The sequence below is a fragment of the Sturnus vulgaris genome, chromosome 2 (genome assembly GCF_052056855.1).
Source record: "Sturnus vulgaris isolate bStuVul1 chromosome 2, bStuVul1.hap1, whole genome shotgun sequence".
Classification (NCBI taxonomy): domain Eukaryota; kingdom Metazoa; phylum Chordata; class Aves; order Passeriformes; family Sturnidae; genus Sturnus; species Sturnus vulgaris.
The window spans coordinates 51,190,535-51,212,174 of NC_142244.1; the positions used below are offsets into that span (position 1 = coordinate 51,190,535).

General features: G+C 39.5%; 1 protein-coding gene across 4 annotated transcripts in view; it reads left to right on the forward strand.

Moving 5' to 3' along the window:
• The window catches only part of MTUS2 (microtubule associated scaffold protein 2), a 254,278-nt gene that overhangs the window by 44,687 nt on the left and 187,951 nt on the right, over positions 1-21,640 (forward strand). The window contains exon 1 of one of the 4 annotated variants that reach the window (XM_088159534.1): positions 5,544-5,590. The exons of the other annotated variants lie outside the window; for them this stretch is intronic. The gene's annotated coding sequence lies outside the window, so the exon portion shown is untranslated. Of the gene's footprint in view, positions 1-5,543; positions 5,591-21,640 lie in introns of those variants that run through there. 4 annotated transcript variants of the gene reach the window in all.

Genomic DNA, 21,640 nt, shown 5'->3' on the forward strand with positions numbered 1-21,640 from the left:
GGTATTTTCCAGCCTAAAAAAATCCTTTGATTAGCTCAAATAAGGCAATTTTGGCTCTAGGAGGGGAAGGGGACAGATGAAGGTCATGGTGATGAGAGACAAGAAGTGCTGGTTGCCTGTTCTGTTGTTGGTAAGTTTGTGTGAGGTCACAGAAGCTCTCTGGTGAATTCAGCCAAGCTGTCTTCTCTTGGGAAAGTTTTCCTCCTTGCTGGGAGCCACACTCTTGAAGGAGACAGAGGGTTTGAAGCCCCTTGCTATCAGATAAAATATGATCTTTCTTTAAAATTCACATTGTGGTTTTGGACCTATGTGATCCTGAATACTACACTGATCTACAGCTCCTGTGATACTGGAAAATGTTATTCAAAGTTCCTAATTATTCTCAATTTTAGTAGTTGGCAGGGAGGCTTTTTAATTTTATTTTTTAAAATTCCTTTGGGGTTTTCATTAAAATTATTTGAGTTTTGATGACAATGGTTGAGTTAATAGTTAGAGATATATTTTCCTGAGGTGTGTTTCCATGTCTCTATGCTCCAGGAGAGGGGTCAGTACAGAGAAAAAATATTTCTTCCCACTGACTTCAAACTTTTGGTAATGACCAGGTAAATATTTATGAGGATATGGCAAAATGAATTAATTTTATGGGTTAGTTTGGCCGTTTGTTCAGTGAAAATTTGGAATCTAGAAGTTGTGTCTAACAGTGCTCATAAGCATAATTTGCAACCCTCAGTTTCAAAAAGATTTTCTGGATATTTCCTGATTGGCAGCAAACAAGAAATTGCGCTGCTAAAAATTCTGTTTTTCTAGGAGACTGTATCCAAATAACCTTTTTTCCAAGTACTGGTGTTCTCTTAGCAGCAACACATAACTTGTTGAAATGAAAGAACAGCTGAAAAATTATATATGTTTATAGTTTCAGCTGTTTCAAGAGAAGTGTCTTTTTGCTCATGAAACACAGTAATATTTTTCCTTCATGATTAGGATAAATCACCTTGGCTATCTTATTGTGATAACTATGTATTAGGACTGACGTTTAGGTACAAACTGGTGGGAATCTGGTCTGCTGCATACAAATGAGGAGGCCCCGATGCCGAAGCTTGTCTTTGGCCTCTCTCTCTCTGTGTGATTCTTACACCTCGTGGATGACAAATAGAATTGCAAAAGGGATTTTTAAGGCTGCAGTATGTTGTGGGATTTATTGTGAGGAGTAGTGAGTACTGAAAAGCCAATGTGGCCTATGAAATTTTGTCTGATAATGGGATTTGTATGTTCTGCTGTGAAAGTTAAGAGGAGTAGTGTTTCTGCCTTAATGGATAGTGCATAGTAGTAAATAAGAAAAAGAAGAGTTAGCAGTGCTTCTTTGCTTTAAACTTTGTAGGTAAGACATCATAATCTACAATGCAAAATCAAATTAGGCCTTTCCCCAAGAAAGATTCCTATTAGCTGGTGCAGAATATGGAGATTAGTTTTGCTAAATATGTTTGGAAAACATTTTTCCTATTCTTTGCACCGTGATTGAGTGGACAGAGGACTTAAGTTCTCCTGTTAAATGGGGAAGGTGAAACCTTGAGGATAGTAATTATATCTGGCCTGAAACGGGGCAATTACTGGGAACCATGAAGAGAATTTCTTTGAAGATTTAACGGAATATTAATGACTGGCATTTCCTTATGGTGCCAGGAACAGGATGGTGAACCCCTGGATCAGAGTTAAAGTTGAAGAGGAGATTGTCAGCTAGAAAGAAAAGCTACACAGGAGGCCCCAAATTTGGGAGCACTCGGATGCACTTGGATGTACTTTGGTAGCCATGGATGCACATGAAAGCTTTACTTTGGTTCTTTTCCCCCCACATCCTTGTATAAATCCTTTTATTTTGCAAGGCTGTCCTGCATTGTTGCAAGGGAGCTTACCAGTAGATACAACCAAGTCTGCTCACATGTAACCACACAGGAGGCAGAAGGGTTTGCAAGGGTCAGCTTCTGTCTCAGAAGAGATTGGAGGCATAAACACTGCGTGCTGGTTGCATGACTGGAAGAAAGGGAAACTCGTTGGGATCTGCTCAAAGAGTAACAGCAGGAAACCTGCTGAAGTTAGGGTACATGCTAAAGATAGGGATGTGGTCTGATAACATTTAAGCTTCATAGCACATGAGAGCTATGTTAAATACTGTCCTTCTGGTCATGCAAACTAAGTACCTGAATTGAGTGTGTTGTTGCATATAGTTGTTGAGAACGTACCTGATTCTCTTTCAGTTTATTTTAAGTATCTTATATACAAGACTGATTGGCAGCTCTTTCTTTGCAATTCATTGCTGTATTGTTGACTCATTGTCCACAATAAGGTGAAAGGGATATAAACTGCAGCTGGCTCTGTGGTCTTCACCCTACATGATCTCTGAGTGCTTGACATGACCATGACCCACTTTAGGCACCACTGAAGTATGTACACTGAGTAATTGTGCATTGATTGGCGGGGTTGAAACTGCAAGTGAAAAACAACTAATGAGTTTGTGATTCCAGTAAGCCTTTAGTGAAGCAGTACATTGGTAATTCTGTTAGTGTTTGTTTATGGAAGGAGAGCTTCTCACAACAGGTTTGAAAAGCCAAGGAAAGCATTTTCAGATCACAGTAGTACTCAGTTACCGTCATTTAAATGACCACAAAAGATTACTTGTCAGGTAGCAGCTTGGCTGGTTTAGTTTTAAAAATATTATTCAAGAAAGTAGTTGGACTAACCTGAAAAGATGGACTAGAGAACAAGGAGGCTTGTCTTCAGCTAACTAGAAAATGATGTGTTTAATATTGGAAAGAAATGCAACAGGTAAAATTCTGGTCATTGGTATGTTTATTGCTTCATATCAACTACATTGATATGAATAAAATCAGTAATGGAGATGCAAAGGGACATTTACTGCCCAGGTATACTTAAGATCTACATTGCTGCAGAACAGTTTTGTTATACTTTCTAAAAAAAAGCAGTAGTGCTTAGTTATCTCAGTTAAATCACTTAGAGGAATTAAAATACTGATAAGTTAATACTGATCCTTCTAATTATTGAATAAATTAGCATAAAGGAAATAAACAATGCAATCCAGGACTTAAAAGAAGGTAATCTTACTAGAATGATAATTTCTTTGGTTTTTTTTCTTAGTATTCAGTTGTGATTTTTTTACAGCTGACAAGAAAAAAGATATATGGAAATCAAACCGATTATTTAAGAAAGTATTGTGTAGAAGTAGTTGCTTGCTCTTTGCTTCAAATAATTTATGAAGGCAAGTGCATTCACAGAAGTTTTAAAAACTTGGTCTTTTTAGATTCACATCACAATAGTGCTTCCATTAGCAGTGTACACACATTCCAGAATTCACATCTTTTCCAGTAAAAATGCATGAAGTCATGTTGGCAGTGCAGCATGCAAGAGTTCTGTGAAACTATTTTACAGAAGAAATTGTAGAGGTGATAATTTAAATTTTTTCCTGGTTTGTTATTTTGCCTTTGTGTACTTTCTTAGGTGGGTTTTTTAGTGGCTGATGCCAGTATGAGAAAGGATGTCTGCAGGGAGCCAGAGCAAGAAGTTGTCTTTCTTAGTCTGACCATGAGTCACAGAATATGTCAAGTTTGAAGGGACACATCACTGAGTCCAGCTCCTGGCCCAGCACAGGACCATCCCCAAGAGTCACATCATGTACCTGAGAGAGTTGTCCAAACATTTTTTGAACTCTGTCAGGCTGGTGCTGTGACCACTTCCCTGGGGAGCTGTTCTAATACCCAAGAACCTTTTTCTAATATCCATCCTAAACCTCCCCTGACACAGCTTTAGGCCATTCCCTCAGGCCCTGTCACTGCCACCACAGAGAAGAAATCAGTGCCTGCCCCTTCTCTTCCCCTCTTGAGGAAGTTGCAGACTGCAGTGAGGTCTCATCTTCTCCAGGCTGAACAGACCAAGTGACCTCAGCAGCTCCTCAGGTGGTTTCTTCTCCGGACCCTCCACCATCCTCATTGCCCTCCTTTGGATGCTCTCTAATAACTTTATCTCTTTCTAAAATCTCATAAGTTTCAGATGTCTTCAGACTTCAGCAATGTGCTGAAAGAGAGAGGGGAAATAAAAATAGATGGATGCTATCAGACTTGCCATTACGTTCAGAGGACTCTTATTGAATTAATTTGAAGGCTGTGCATTGATCAATTCTTAGTTTGGATGACTGGCACTGTGTTGTAAATAGTGGTGAAAACTGCTGAGGATGTTGTCTAACCTTTCCTTGTAATGGCAGCATCAATCACTCCATGATTAACATGCTCACAGGCACTTTTTTCATCTTCTGCTATAGCATCTCTTTCAGTAAAAAAAATGGATTAACAGCTGAGCGCTGGAGGAAAAGAGTCTTCTCTGGAAGAAACTTTATGAAAGTCCATGGAAAAACATAATTTTTCATGTGTCACTTGGAATAATGAAGCACAGAGGGATATCCTCCTCATCCCTCAGAATCAATAGTTTTTAAAATATAAATGGAAATATATAACTGACAATGAGAATTGTTTTTCCATTGAATACCTGCAACCAAATTATATAGTAACTTTTGATTTATAAATACATTTTTTTCTGGATGGGCAGAAATCAGTCTAATCACATTTTCACAGCCAAAATCTCATTCTTCTGGGATATCAGTCAAATATGTACCTCCTCTCATCCCTGTCTTGAGCATGAATATTTATTTAGCGAGACTCAGGAAAAGTATGTAGTAAAGAAATCTAACTGCAAACAGGAAGATAAAGCAAAGAGAGGAAACATCTAGCTGCATACTAAAATATAACTTTGTATTTGTTAAGTTTTCAGAATGCTCTTTTGAAGAAATAGTCAATTTTCATCACTACTTGTACTCTAAACAAATGAATAAAGAAATGTATACCCAATAGACAGCAGTGTAAGAGGTTACTTTATTTATTGTGCTCTTAGACTATTTTGAGTATTTAATCAAATACTGCTTTTTCTCTGTACTGTCCTAAGAGAGGTGATACAAAAATTTCCACTAGAATTTCCAATGCATGTGTAATTCCTCCATCAAAACAATTATGAGAACTTAGAAAGTGTTATTTACCTACACATTTTGTGGCACACAGCACTTAAGCTGTCAGCAGGTCACTGTCCTATTTTATTTTTGTGTATTTTAGTGTTTTGGAGTCACTAATCCTCTGAGCTGAAAATTTCATTTTCTCTGACTTTTAAAACCGAGAACTTCATCCTGCCACAGAAGCACTGCATTCACGTTTGACAGCTGCTCAGAGAGTGTTCAATTCTCCCAGCACTGAACTGGCCCAAAGCTGGTGCTGAAGCTCAAGCTGCAACTCAGGCAATGAAATTAATAGAAAATCTATGCTAGAAATTAATAGAAAAGGTAGTTCAAATGTAATCTAGACTGGTGCTTGTGTGAAAAAATCGTACTGGCGTTTTAATAGATATTATATAATTCAAAGAACTTTCCTATTGACCTAGAGTAAATTGCCTTTTTTCCCCCGTTTTGGTGTCTTTTGAAGGCTTCTGATGAACAGAGCAAGATTCTTCCCCAAGGAGCATCTTCAGCAGAAACCAAATAGTAAGTAATACAGGAGGCATGCAAGGTGCACCTTGCAGACAGCTACTCAATTCCACATATTCTAATGAGTACCTCCAGAAATTGCACTGCCTTTTAACTGTGAAGTAGCATATGACACCCAGTTTTTGTGCAGCCCATGCTTTGTTTTTGGACTTGCACTGGTAAGGCAGTAACCCATATTTTTCAGCAAGCTTTCTGTGTCCTCCACTCTTTGTCAGATGTGCAAACTAAAAAGATTGTAAAATAAAAAGTGTTTTTAAACATTTAAGTCTTCTTATCCCACTTCAGCCAACTGGCTTTAGGTGATTAATATCAGTCATTTCTGAAGAAACAAACAGTTGTATTGAAATTGAAACTACGTGTCTGTTATAGAACAAATTCTGATCCCATACCTAGCTTCCCATGAGGGAAGGCTCATCTTTCTGGAAGTTACATCTCAGCAGTGAATAAGGGATTTCTGGCAATGTAAGAGAAACAAACTTGGGTAAAACAGTGAAAGCTCACCTATTTCATAGTCAGAAAATCTCTATCTGGGGTGTTTATTCTAATTCTGAAAGAGCTGGACTAGGCATACCGTGTGTGCTTTGTCTTTAGGGACTTCCTTTGGGCTGTGATTGTTTTGTGGGAAATAATAGGTTACTTGCAGATATGTGCAGTAGACTCAACACTTAAAATGCAGAGGGGAAATAATTAATTAGATTTTTTTGAAACTTGGCTGTAAAGGTTTGTCCTACTTTGTGAATGACACTTTAAGCAAATGATTTAGAACACTTGTATATTAATTAGAAGCTGTATATATGATCATATTTCTTATCTTTTTGACAACACGTGTTATGAGCAATGCATAAAGGATGGTAACTTAGCAAATTGTTTGTGTGCTAAGAGTCAGCAAGGTCACTGAGGAAATTCAGAGTGGTTGGTAGTGTCAGAAATGTTCAGGGTCTTGAGGAAAAGGAATGTCCTCGTTTGTAAAATAGGCCAAAACAAAACTTTCTGGTTTGTTGGGCCCACAGACTGGTAGTTAATTGTTGCAGATAAAGGGAAGGAGCAAGTTTTGGGGTTTTTTTACACCTGCCATCCTTTTTTTTCTTTTGAAGTTCAAATTTTAGATGAGGTTTTGCACATCTAGGAGATGATTGCTTTCCAGTTTTGATAATTACTTTGTATACCAGTTCTTCCAGTCATTAGATACAAATTGCAGTACTTTGCAAATAGAAGATCTGATTTATTGTCTGACCTGACTATTAATGAAGCACTTTGACTGTATCTGGCCTAATTCCCTGCTGTGTAAACATATGTAGCAAGTTTGAAGTGAATGTCCATACATGAGATTGTGCTAGTGATAAGTTTGGCCCATTATAACAAAATATAACAAATAAATATGTTTTCTGCTTGTAAATGATTTGAATATTCAGATCAGGACCTGCTGATAAGCAATTATAAGGAAGTCTTTCCTCTGACACAAGAAATGTCAGATTTTTCCAAGAAAACCAGATTATTCTTATTTTCAAAACAAAAAATGTTGGGTTAGAAGGCCTTTTATTAAATAGGTACAACACTTAACATTATGCATGATCCTGTATCAACTCCAGTGCTGTAAAAACACAAAAGTTATATGCCTCTTCTGAGTGTAGTTGAAGAAACGTGTGATGCATTGTCCTGCCATCTCTGTGGAGATGGCTCCTGCTCTCTATTCACTACATGCAGAGAGATAAAATTATTATCTTGGACAGACAACTAAGTTTTGGATTGCTAAAATGAACTAACTTGTATCCACAGCCACTGTATTTATCTTCAGCGTATTTTTTCTATTTTGCTTTTAATTTCATGTCTCTCCACTCACCCATTTTCTGTGTCTTCTGCAGTTTTTCTCTAAATCCATCATCTCACATGTTATTTCCTTTAATTTAGCCATGATCTCTGATGCTGGAATGGTAAATGGGATTCTATGATACTGCTGCTCCGCTCTATTTGCTGAAACATTGATTTTCTTAAAGCATTTAAGTACTGAAAAAATCAATAGGGCTATATTCAAGTAATGTAAAGGCATCTTGGTAAGTCGTAGAGCCAACTGACAGAGTTTCATGTCATTCAGTGAGAGGGAAACCTGTGGTTTCTAGCTGAGGGCAAATGATAGCACAATTCTCTCACACCCTGTGTTACACACCTGCCCATCGAGGGCAACCACAGCCCAACAAGCTACAGGAAGACAGAGCAAGATCTGGAGAAAAGAGTGTGAATAGCCCAACAAATAACAGGAGCTCCTAGTTCCCAGAAATGCCTGCTTTCTTGGCTGACTCACATCCTGTGGAATATTACTGGGAGCTCCCAGGGACACCATCAGGAGGTCCAGCAGCAACATCTCTTCCTTAGACCAATTATCCCTTCTCGTTTCTGCCTGGCTTGTTAGAGGAGGGATGTATGTGCCCAAGTCTGGTGTTAGGGAGCTGCTGTGAATTGGGATGGCCTCTGCACCCTCTAAGGTGTTGGAGGGGATTTTGGCATTATATATATGTATATAGCCTGCCACCAGGCTCTGGCTCACTCCAGGTGTGTGTCCCCACCACTGCCTCCAAAAGGGCTGCTCAGCTCCTTTTGGACAAACTTTCAGACCCTCACAAATGACGAAAGGAAGCCAGGGCTGCCACCATCTGATTGTGAGGGCAAACCCAGCAGTATTTTTAATCAGCAGGTCTGCTGCCAGTGTCAAAATGTGTTATGAACGAATGGCCAAATATTTCACAGGTATCATGCAATAGAACTCGAGCTCCAAGGCCAGAAATATCTAAATGTAAAGATAACTGATGTTTGCAGAGATACCTTAAAAATTTGTTTCCTGGTGCATGTAATGGGATTTTTCCATCTGTTTGCCACATAGTTGAAGAATGCAAAAGCTAGAGTATGGTAAGATTATAATTAGATTCATTTGTTTTTCAATTACTAGTGGGTATATTTTATTTCTGAGGCTGGGACAAGATCCAGCATTTTTAGCCTGAATGAGGATAATACAGGTTACAATTTTTTCCTCAAAATGTTGGAGTGCTTATTTTTCCCATGTTTGACATTATATAATCATAGATATCGTAATTATAGGTATTAATTTTTTTGTGATGAAATGTGGTTAGTGTAACAACATTCTATAAATAGCTGTCTCTTTTTCAGTGAGAAAGAAATATTTGGCAGTTTCTCATTCTGCCATTTAATTGAGCCATGTGAAGTATATGAGCAGGGAGAAGAATAGGAAGTCTTACACCCCAGAACATATGAATTAGACATGTGTCTGTCATGTCCCAACCTGGTATTAGTGCACATATTTTTGCTATAGTAAAATGGGAGAAATTCCTAGGAGGAATGACTAGCACTGTGAGGGAGGTGGTGCAATGCAAGCAAGCACAGCAGGTACCTACCAGTCACCTCAATGAACATGACCAAGCCCCCATCATGGCAAAACAGTGATAGAACCTATGAGATGTATGTGCTGCTGGAATTCTCTTTCCACAAAGGTGCATCAACAGACATCTCTGGAAGTGAAATGAAAACCTTTCCTAAGTGACTTTCAAAGAGAAGAGACAATTGCTTGATTTGGATTTCCTTGTTGGGAAGAGTTCTTTTAGAGACAGAGTATTTTTTTGTCTGTGCAAAGATATGGATGCTTATGAACCTCACAATGTAAACAAGCTGTCAGATTTCACACCGTTAGTACTTGCAGTTCATTGCTTTAGGCCGTGGACACCTGAGAGGATAAGTTATAAAGGTTTGCCTTCTTCTAATATGTTCTGTTCATCAATCTTAAACCTACCTTTTCTTCTATATCTAAAATCATACATTTGGTATGGGAAGGCCAGTCAGCGATGTTATGTTAAGCAGTGAAGCATCCTAAGGGAGTTTAGATGAGCTCTGTCAGCTATGCAACTTCTGTGTGCTTCCCTCAATGATCTTTTCCTCCAGAAAACATTAAATTATTAACTTCACTGATGCATTTTCCTGTGATATACTGTAGGATCCACATTTTGACTTTCAGGTAGATAATCCAAGTAATATTCTGTGAAAGATGGTTTGCAAATAGTCCAAGAAGCATCAAGTAAAGGAGAGTTTTTATGAAAATGTGGTATGAATCACCTAGAATAAACTGATTGGGGGAGCCAGGATGTGGATCCTTTCATAGCATGGGATTTTACTCCTGCAAAGGTCTTTCCACATAGTTTTCATGAACTGATACTATGAAGTACTTTGTGATCTCCTTTATCTGCATGTATTTGCTACGTGTCATTTTTGTCTTACCCTGGGGCAAGATCTGAAGCCCAGTGCTGGAGGGAAAAACTTTCCCTAAAGGCTCAGTAACTCCCAGCTTAGGCAGATACATTGCTGCTGGACTACACCAGGCAGAAATGAGAAGGGACTGTTGGTCTGATGAGGAGATTGTTGTTGGAATTCTGATGGTGCTCCTGGAGCTCCCAGTGATGTTCCCTAGAGCCTGATTCAGTCAAGAAAACAGTGGCACTTCTGGGAACAAGGAGCCCCTACTGTTTGTTGGGATATTCCCACTGTATCCCCGTTGTCTCTGCTCTTGGTTGAGTTCCAGACAGTCACCCACAGCCCCAACAGCCATCCTGCCCTTTGCACCAACACACTTTCTCTCTTCTAGCAATGCCTAATAGCCATCCCCTTTGGAAGTCTCACCACTGGACTCTGCATTGCTTCTTTCACACTGATGGAGTTGTCTTAGCAACATCAAGAAGTTTAGGGCAGGGCAAGGTGTGATCTCTGTTCTGTACAGCACAGTGCAGAATTCACAAGGCCATAGAAATGTTTTATGACAATAATTTCCCTTCCTTCAACAGATTGTTGTGCTCTTCTTTTAGCAGCTGAAATTCATTTGTTATTTGTGGCCCATTAGTACTTGCTTCTAGGCCAACAAAACCACTACTGAAATTGTTCACTTACAGTTATAGCTGGTGTCCAAAGGACCTGCTGTTCTGTTGAGCTGCACAGTTCAGGTGATTTTCTGGCCTCACAGTGATTGTGGGCTGCTATGCTAGCAACAGCAGAAGTGCCACTGCTTGTACCAAGTGCAATCATCACTGTGGATCAGAAATGAAAACCAGCTGAGGAAAGAGGGAGTTTTTCTCCTGAGTTTGCCAGCATGGAAGTTTCCTGCTTGGCAGTATAGCATATGTGGAAATTTGGTTGGGATAGCTCATTCAGTCCAGGATCACCTATGTGTCCATTCCTCCTGCTTTCTGGTGCTGCTAATTTTCGAAGCATGGTTTGCAGACAGTTTGGCCAGGGGAAATATGATAAAAGAAGTTAAAAGTTCTGCTGTTGTGCCTTACTAGTAAGATGTAATTAACCAGTGGGGAGTCGTGGGTCTGGAGAAAATTTCTGTCTGTTCCTATGGGAGAAGCAATATGACTTCCTGAGGGATTTCATTCTGTTATTCTGTGAAGATGGTGCCTGTGATGTCTAATCAGCAGCAGGAGTGGAACGACAGAGCATGGTCAGAGCAGATTAAATCTTCATGGTTTCCATTTGCTGTAATAGCTTTTTTAGCTGCTAATATCTTGATTGAAATGTGATTTTCTTTCTTCTTTTTTTTTCTATGTAACACTTATATATTGGGCAGCTTTTGATGCAAGGAGGACAAAAATTACATGCAAGACACAACTCCCTCTGCCAAGCCATAAGCTGCAGAGGACAAGGACACAAATGAAAGTGTCACACAGGTGTCTCTTAGGCCCATTTTCCATAGGCTGATGCCTGAAATACTTACCCTTTTACCATTAATATTTCCTTGAAGGATTCCACCTGGACATGTCACCTACTGCAGAGAAATTTGGCTTCAGCAGCCAAAGGGGCCAGGCCTATGCTCAGGGCAGGACCAAAGCTGGAGATTTTGATCGTGCAATGGAGCACACAGCCTGTTGCTTTCAGCCCCTCTTTAGGAAGGGTGTTCTGTTTGCCAGCCTCTCTGCTTCCAAGAAAAGCCCTGGGACTTTCCTCAGCTGAGCCCTTGGATGCTGCTGGCTTTAAACTGCCTGGCTCAGCAGAGCTGCTTCTCACAGTGCTTCCCACTGGAAGAACTGAATCATTCTGAATTTCATGTGCAGGTGGTTTGCCTTCTGGGGGCTCGCTCAGCACAGAGAAGGAAAATTGGCTAATCAGTTTTACTTTAGTTTACAGCCATCCTCTCAAGTGGTGTTCGACCTCTCCAAGGTGTGAATTATAGATGTTTATTTGTTTAGAGAAAGCCTTGACTGAAATATAATTAAAACTGTATAAACATTTGTATTACTCTTACAGAGTGTAAATTTAGACAGTTTTTCATGAAGGTTGTCTTCTAACCAAATCATCTGTTAATGTTTGAAGTTATAAAGATATATTCACATAGGTAAATAAATGTGTTATCTGCCTGTCATTTGTGATATTCAGGAGATGAAAAAAATAAACTAGAATAAAAAGAAAAATAAGTTTATAGAAAATGGAGAAGGTAGGCTGGCAGGTGTATTAGTGGTAAGCAAAGAAAATTGGAAGTCAGGCTGAGAAGTAATGACATGCTGTTTGTTTCTTTATGGACACTCATTATTTCTGCAGGGAATGTCTGCTCTGCAAGGGCTCTTTGCAGCAGCTCACCAGCAGAGGTGAATAACCCTAGATTACCTCATCTTCAATGCATATTATACCTCATCCACATTTCAATTGATTCTGGCTCCTTCTGCTTTCAGGTTTAAATACAATTCTGACGTTTCTGGTTGAAGTCTCTCTCTCCTCCATCCCAAGAGGAGAAATGTTCAGTTTTGGGGACACATTTCATATATATGATGGGTTTTATCTAAGATGAGATCAATCTTTCTGTTACTAAGTTACTGTTTTAACCACTGTGGACAGAGATAGTTGTGCATATTTACCTGCTTTGTAGGTATCTGAGTTCAGATGAATCCAGCCCTGAAGTATCTGTTGACTGGGATTTGTGACACCTATCTCAGGAGATCCTGAAAAACTTTCCAGATCTGATTTCCTCCCCTGTATACTATCTGGAAAATTTCCTCCCATTATCTTTAGATGTTTACTTGTGGAGGGCCAAAGGTCTTGGCATACTGAGCATGTTAAAGGTTTTCTCCAAGTTTACACAAGATATTCCTTTTGTTTGCTGTGTGAATTGTTCTTTATATGAAGGCACTCAAACCCATGTAATATCAGCACACCTAGCTGTGAAAATACCAGAGACACCGTCTTTGATATTTTCAAGGGGCTTGAAACAAACACTGTTAATCACTCTAAGATATGAAAATGACTTACCCAAGAGAAAGATGCTGTGCTTGACTTTCCTTTTAGTTACACTGGTGAAAATTGAGAGTTGCTGGTGTCAATTACGTTTTGTCTGGCTTAAGGGAGATAACAATCAGGCCCCTTGGCTTCTAATCAAGTTTGATATTACCCTGGTGAGTTGTTCTAATCCCTTAAATGGCACCATGTGGTAAGAAATCAATTGTCTTATGAAGATTACTCAGCTTTTCAGTTGTTCTAGTGTAGCCTGGTCTAATTGCCTGATTTTACCTTCTCAATAAAGAAAATATTCAGAATTATCTATTGTACCACATCTCCAGTAGACATCCATATTTCAAACTCTCATTATAAAAAAGAATGACAAATATTTTTGGTCAAAGAAATTTTTGAATAAGCAACTCAGAATAACTAGTCACTAGTAAGCACACTGTGTTAACAAACACCTTGCAGTTGTCTGCTATACTTTGTGCATAAATGCTTGGGTAAGTTTGGTTTGGTTTTTTTCTGAAGACAACCTCTTGCCAGTGCAGATGGTGCAGGTTATTTGGTGCTGTTGCATGTGTGGGATTCTGCATGTGGAATTTTTGCCTTATAGAGCAATAGTTCTACAAGTGCTGCTGTGCACAGAAAGGGTGGGTATGTTCTTCTTAGAACCAAATACATCTGGAACACAGTTTTGAATAGCATAAATTATGTAGTAGAATAAAACAACACAAATAAGCACACTCACATATGTACAGCTGTTTGCTGTTAGAGTTACATAGGTGCAAATTTCTATCATTTGGGGATATCTTGTATCTTGTAGTTGCTTTGGCTCTGGCTCTAAAACCAAACCAGTAGTTCATGTGTATGTTTGGTCATCCTGTGACCAAGGTGAAGAGATATTTTTGTCTATTTTCTGAAGATAAAACATTATGAATCACTGAACATTTGCTTTGTGCTTGGAGTGTCTCCACTGTGCAGAAATGCCTTGGAGCACTGAGAGGAATTGCTTGTGTAAGCCATGAAAGGTAACTGTGGCATTTAGAGACACCATGAAGTGAAAAAATTGCAACAGCTTGGTTTCTTAAAAGCCACGTTACCTTGCAAATGACCTGTCCTACTTTTCACTCTGCTGATGTGTCACAACAGACCACCAGGCTGCAACACTAAAATGCAGTAATGTGTCACTCTGTAGGATATAAGATATGCTTGCAGGACTTGGGGGGTTGTTGAGAACAAGGTGAACAACAGCCATAAGCAAAAGCCAGAATTCTTTTGTGATCATGTGTGCAATAATAAGAAAGATTTGTCTCACTGGGGAAGCCCTTGTGCACAGGTCTGGGTGTATGTATATTCCGAAGCAATCAGGATTATTGGCATCACGGACTGTTTGCCCTTCGGGCTAAGTTCATGCTTCATGAAATCTGTCAAATTGTAACATCAAAACAGTGACATTTCATGGACTTGGAAAAATATTTTGAAATTCTTATATCCTCTAAGGAACAATCTTTTCACAGAACTAGACTTGATAGTGGAGTATTAGAACGAGTGGCAACTGATAATATTCATGCTCAATATACTTTTTATGTGTTGATCAGTTTATTATCTGCTTGTGGTTTGGGGTTTTTTTTGTTTCCTTTCTTTTTTCTTTTTCTTTTTTTTTTTCCCCAGGGAGCAAAAATATAACACTAACAATACTTCAGAATTATAAATTTCTTATAATTGCTTTATCATGGTGGTGATTAAAAGAGCAGAACAAAGGGAAGGTGTTTCATATAAAGTGATGGTTGATATTCCTCTGCTCGCCCATAAAATACCTCTTTATTCCAGCCTTCTCTGAATATCATGCTTTATTTTCCAGAGAAGATATTCTATGCTTGGGGCACATTGCCTTAAATCTTTGCAAACCACTGATGCCCAAAATATGTTTTGCTTAGCATAATCACATTAATTCCAGTTTTCACAGACATATGTGTTCCACTCTCCACATCTCTTAATCGCTAATCCCACCTCCATGAAGAGCTTTTCTGGGAGAAGCATGCCGTAAAAGATGAAATTAAATTGTTCCAGAACCAGTTTCTGAATGTCACATGGAAGTTTTTACTCTTGGCAGCTCTGACATCAGTGTGCCTTTACTTCAGAGAAAAAGTCTAGACATGAAGCAAAAACACTGTGCTTTTTTTAAGGTTGCAACTTTAGCAACACAGGGTCTAGGCTTTTTCTCAGTACTGTTTCATCCTAGCCACTGCTGGGGAAGTGGAACATTTGATTGATCAGGCTGGAGTGTGTTCCACTGGTAGCTCATCAGTTCTGTCTCCTGGACATGGATTATCCCTATTGTAGAGCAGGCATGATGCTTTGACCGAGACTCACATATTTTTAAAACACTGTTATCTGTTTATATTCATGCTTGCCAATCCTATAACTTCCCTTTAATACTGTTTTTTGAGAGCGAAGCAAAAATGGAGGAGTATGAATGAGGAAGAAAAAGGGAGAACCAAACGAGTGAAAGGAAACACTGGCATAACCAAGTTGGGACTGTTACAAGTGGAAGATAAGCACTTGGAAGAAGAAGAAGGCAAAAGGCCTTCAGTATTGACTATTTCAGTGAGAGCTCTCTCCTCTGTTTTTTTTAAAATATTGGCCCCATGTAAAGGATTAATAAAATATTAACTTGACAATGACTACTTTTCCAGGATGCAATTATCTGAAAAAATAGTCCAAAGAACTTAATAAAAAAGAAAATATCATTATTAAAATTGTCTTCCCGAAATGATTGCACATGGAAGAATTATCTAAGGATCATTTCATCTTGATTGTGTGTCATGCTGTGTATTGAATTACATCAGATTTATTCTACAAGCAGACATCCTTCAGGACCATCTGACTGGCAAAAGCTAATTCTAGCCAAGAGGCAATGCCATTGTGTAAATCATCCCATTTCATGGGTATAATTCTTCAATGAATCAATCAGCAGAAGGGGAGGAAAAGTTCTCGATGTGTTGGTCATAGTACATCTATCTAAACTGGGATGTTTTCCATTGTGTGACAGTGACATTTGGGGCTGTATGGGGCAACTTATTTATCTGTGCAGAGTCACATCCTGCCAACAGTGCATTCAACAAGACATTATTCCATAAATAAATGTAATGGGGCTGCCTGAAGAATGAGACTCTGCTTAGACTGAAAAAAAGTTACAGTCTGGCCCTGATAGAGCTGAACCTCAGCTACAAGAGATGAATGTGAGGTATAAGAAAAGATAGCTTTCCCCTTTCTGGTCTCTGAAAACTTATAGCTGCTTATAGCTCATGGCTAATGTTCTCAGGAAAATTAGATGCCTCTTGTCATTCCCTGCTAATACAAACTGTGGTAACAGATTGCATATGGAAGTGCAGTGGATTGTTAAAAGTCTTCAATTTCATGTACATGTTTAATTACTGTAATTTTTTAAAAAAGTTTTTCATTTTCTACTTTAATAATAACGATATAGATAAGTAATAATAATACAATTGTAAAAAGGATTATAACATGAAATGGGAATAAAAAATTTTTAAAAAGCCAAGTTCTTGTGTCAGCAACACAGCAGTAAAAAGGCATTAAGAAAAAGTCTTGGTCTGACAGGGAGAAGCAATTTCTCAGGTATTAAAGCTTTAATCTAAATGGTGATGAAGACAGGAATTTCCACAGAGATTATGATTAAGCTTTTACAGGTCCCTGAACCAGTACTCATTGACTTTAAGGCAATGAGTCTTCTTTGTTTGGTGTTGATATCTCCTCTTTCCAACTTCTGTATGCACAGTTTCCAAAGATTAATGATCTCCCAAGAGAGTCTTGGAGAGTCACCTAGGTTAATAGAGCTAATATTCGACAGTTTTACTGTAGACCTTCTACTGGCACCTCCAGTGTACCTGAGAGTGAGCCACTTGGCCAACATCTGGCATATGTCGTTCCCTCACTTGTCTTCTTTGCCTGGTATATTCTTCTTTCTTTCTGAAATTGTGTCTCTTGCTCCATAATCTCTGTTGTTTCTTTTCCTGGAGCAACCCTGAATTTACAAGGAGCCTCTGATGCATTATTGAACTTGACCAAGGCCCATAGTGTAGCAAGCAGAACATTGTTGGCTCCTAATCACTTGGAGCACTGTGGTGGTTTAACCCCAGGCAGCCACTCAGTCTCCCACCAGTGGGATCAGGAAGAGAATTGGAAGAGTAAAAGCTGGAAACAAGGAAATAATTCACTGCTCCCTATGGTCAGGCAGGTGTTCAGCCATCTCCAGGAGAGCAGGGTCCCATCATGTATAAAGTTTCAGTTTAAAGCTCTTCCCTCTTGTCCTAGCAACACCTGTCCTGGTAAAAAGCCCCTCTTTAGCTTTCTTGTAGGCCCCCTCTAGGTACGGAAAGGATGCTGTAGAGTGTCCCCAGAACCTTCTCTTCCTCAGACTGAACAACCCCAGCTCTCTCAGCCTGTGTTCATAGGAGAGGTGATCAAGTCCTCTTTCTTGAGAGACTAATGGAAAAATCTGTGTCGGACCATCTAAGAGATTTTACCCCCAGGTACACTGGACTGAGTGTGTTTGCACAGGGCCAGTTCAGTGTAGGTGCCTCCCAACCATGATTTCCTAAACCTCCAGAGCACTGGGCAGAGATGAGAGAGTTTAGCTGTGTATTATCAGCTTCCAAGGAATGTTTCTCATTTGTTTCAAGCGTGGCTAAAAGTAGACTGTATGGTCTCATCCCAAAATTTGGAATCCTTGTGTTTAGGTGAGCGTCCAGTGCTATTTCAGATTTTGAAACAGTTTTAAAATTCCTTGTTTGTTGCATAGAAAGAATTAGGATTTTTAAAAATACCGTGCAACTCTGCCTCATTTCAAATATAAGCAGCAGAAAATATGAGGAGATGAACCGGAATTTTGTCATTATTTAACCAGTAGAGATCTGAGAAGTTAAATTTTTTGTATGATTACTTTGTCCAGCTTTACTCTGAACTGGTGCTATGTTCTTGCTTGGGTCACTTGCTGGTTTGTAAGATTCTCAGGCATGCTGTGAGCTGGAGTGAGAGGGAAGTTAATATACTGTTTTTAATGCAAAGCTTTTTCTAAAGAGGTCTTTATAGGATTGGTGTGGAACTGCCCTTGCATAAGGAGTTGTCCAAAATACACTAAACTCTTCCTTGTCTAGATGATATTTGTGTGAAAGGGACAGATGAGGCATCTCCCTGTCTCTCTGCAGATGTTCTCAGGTGGCAGCATGAAACATTAATCACTCTGATGTATCCACTGAGCTGTCAGGAAGGTTTCACGCATCCTAGACTCTGTGAAATCCCTTTCCCGAGGCATCCAGCCCCCCTCACATTCCTGGGACAGCACACACTCTGTGGGGTGGAGGGTATGAGCTGGAGAGAGATAGAACAAAGGAAGTTACTGGCCAGCTTAGTCATTCAGGATCAGGAACAGCCCTATCTTCCTCATGGATGCCATCATCTTCATCGAAAGAGATGACTGTGGTAGAGAGATCAGTAGAAAGGGGTTGGCTGGCTTGTTCCTTTTCTTCCTCAAGGACCTTGAAGCAGAGGGTGGCGGGGCCAGTTGTAGGCTATCATCTCTAATTAGAGAGATGCACCAAATGCACCTCAAAACCGGAGGGGTTAGTACAATAAGAGATGCTCTTTTTGTTGCTTTGTTCTCCTGCATCTGGGATGCCAGTGTTGATCAAAGTCATTTTTGTATCACCTCTCGGCAGATTTTCCCAGTGCACCACATTTGGTAATTTACAGCAGAACACTTCCAGCAATAACCGTAACTGACATCTGAAAGTGGTTTATACTCATTTAAAAATTGGGCAATTTAAAAGTTAGGCAAGGTTTGCAGGAGAGGTAACATTGCATATTATAACAGCTGATGTAGCTGAAAAGTCATGGGCATGTTTCCAGACACTGGTGGTCTTCTTGGGATTGCTGCAGAGACAGACACTACAGAGAAACAAAAATACAGCACCTCCCTTTCAATTTTGGCATTTCTAAAATGCCTCCCAGAGCTGCAAATCAGTACAAGTTTAGAATAATCTGATTTATAGCTGTAGCACATGTTGTGAGACTAGAAACTCAATAACATTTTATTACCTACTAAAGAAGTTGTTTATTTAAATGATTACTTCTTGTGACATATACCAGAAGATAAACAGTGTACAAATGAGTAAAATGTGTGACTGAATGCTTTGTGACTACACTCTTCTGTTCATTTTATGCTATTCATTGCTGAGTTTGTTCCACAACATATACAGATAATACTATTACATGTTCCAGAAAAAAAAATCTTCAGCAAAAGGAATCAGTGTACCTTACAAGAACCACATGTTTTATCAGATTTGTATTCAAATAGTCAGCTGCAATTGAAATTGGTAAGTTCCTATTTTCACAGTGAAAAGCAACGATAATTCATATGATAATTCTCTCAGAAAAACAAATACAAAAAACTCCAAACTAAATTAGGAAGCTTCATTTTAGGGATGTGTAATTAGACATGATGGGAACATGCTTTATTCCATGGCATCACATTTCTTGTCCTATTAACATGATATTTATGGGTATAAAGGGGAAAAATCAGTTTCTCATCTGAAAAAAGGTGTTTATCTGCTGCTTATAATCTTGAACTAACCTTTTCCCCCACTCACTATTCTTGAAAGTATTATTTAACGTAAATTCCTATCTGCAGCTGTTGTGATCTCCTTTTCCCTCAAAGGTATGGGAGCTCATTTTGAAAACTGATGTATGGCCCATGTCTGTCCTGGTCCTCTGCCTAAAGGAGCAGTGAAGAACCTGAAAGGGTCCTGTGATCCTGACCTCATGATACTGGGAATAGGGTTCCTGCCTACCCAGTGTCATGGGAAATGCTTAGGGCTCACGTAGCCAAGACTGTGTTGTCCCTGATGGCCTAGGAAGGCCTTCTTTAATCAGGGAAATGGTGTCTGGTGGAGCTGAAGCTTTCTCTTCCCATCTCCCTTTGCCTCTTCCCCTTACATCCTTTCTGTTGCCTGCTGGAGAGGAACTGAGATTATTTTGATAATACTGTGATAATTTATTTTCCTTTCTTCCATCTCCGAAACCTCTCAATTTTAGGCAGTGCCTCACCTTTACCAACTTAGTGTTCTGCTAAATGTTTGGTCAGACCTTGCAGGTCTTATTCTTGGGTGGGGGTGAATAGCAAGATCCAACACTGGCACAAACATTAGCACAAGGCATCACAGGCTATACTCTCCTTTTCTCCTGGGCTCCAGCTAGAGTAAGCATTAAATCTGTTCCTAGTGAACCTGGCTAATAAACCCCATCACATCCTGCCTGGCATTCATCATGCTTAGCTGCAGGCACATATTGAGGTTCCTGTTGGAAGTAGCTGCTTGCATTTCTGTTCTGTCAGTGCACAGACATTGGTATTTCTAGAGTGGGATCCACGAGGATTATTTTAGACTTTCACAGGGATTATTTCTGCCCAAAGATTGTGACACAGGTGCAAATGCTAATCTTAAATGCCTAATTGTAAAAAACGTAGGTGTAATATCTACAGTGTAGGCACGGAAAGTTAGGTGAGATTGATATCTCTGCAGGTGTATTTTACAGTTATCTCCCTTTTTTAGGTAAAATGGGCAAATATCAACTGCTCCAGCATCCACTGTCTCTTGTAATGGAACGAAACTGTGAGCAGAAACACTTTACTGGGGACTGTTCTCTGCTCCAGACCCTCACACTATTGGTTTGCACCCATACACCATGGCCTGAGCTGGAGCAGCAGATCCTGCCCAAGTTCAGGGCTCACTGGGAATTTGTCATTCTCACAGCCATGGTCCTCCAGCTCAGGGCACTGGGATGCTCTTAGCTTGTCATCAGTGATAAAGACAGAGGCAGAGAAAATATTAAGCATGTCTGCCCTATCTATGTCCCTGTTTGTCAGGTGACCATAATGTTGTTTGACAATTTAGCCTTGGTCAAATATAATCTGAATATTTGTTGAGAACCATGCCCATTGTATGGTAGGAGAACAACACCAAAGTCCAAAATTGAGCTTTCTAGAGAAATCAATTCTGATTTTACAATTAGCCTGTAGAAGTTTCTGCATGTTATAGCAAATGTTCCAAGCCAGGCTAATGTACTAACAAATATTTGTCTTGGGCAGAATGCCTATAAAATAAAGCAGAGCTGTCATGACTTTTTTTAAATGATCCTAAAATGCAATCACTGTTTTCTAATGCACTTCTTAATATTTTAGTGTTTCTCACGTCTCTGTATCTTCAGAAAACAACTTCTTCCATTGAAGTGCTGACATTTTCCTTAAATAAGCAGCACCAAACCCTAAACTTCATTTTCACAAAATAAATTATTCAGTAAGTCTTCTTTAATTATCTCCTCTTTGACTGCTTTGTTGCCTGAAATGTTCATTGATTTTGCAGAGAAAATGAGCCTCTGGATTTCCCTGATGGTTATTGTAGATGTCAGCTGTAGTGCTCAGACTCTTCAAAGGATCACTGCCATGGCCTAATCTCCAGTGCTCCCCAAAGCTCACCAGTGATTACTTTGGTGTGTTTCAGTAGTGACTGTGAGGTGGGGGGCAGTGCTCATTGCTAGATTGTGTTATCCACAGAAAAAGCTTTGTACCATTGAAAAATGCAAGCTGCATGCTGATTAATGTGCCAAAGACAGCTAAGGTCATGGCTACATGTAAAGTGGGGAACTTGCCACGTGTTGAGGGGATAATCAAACAGGATGGAGGAGTGAGTGAACCGTGGATAACAGACA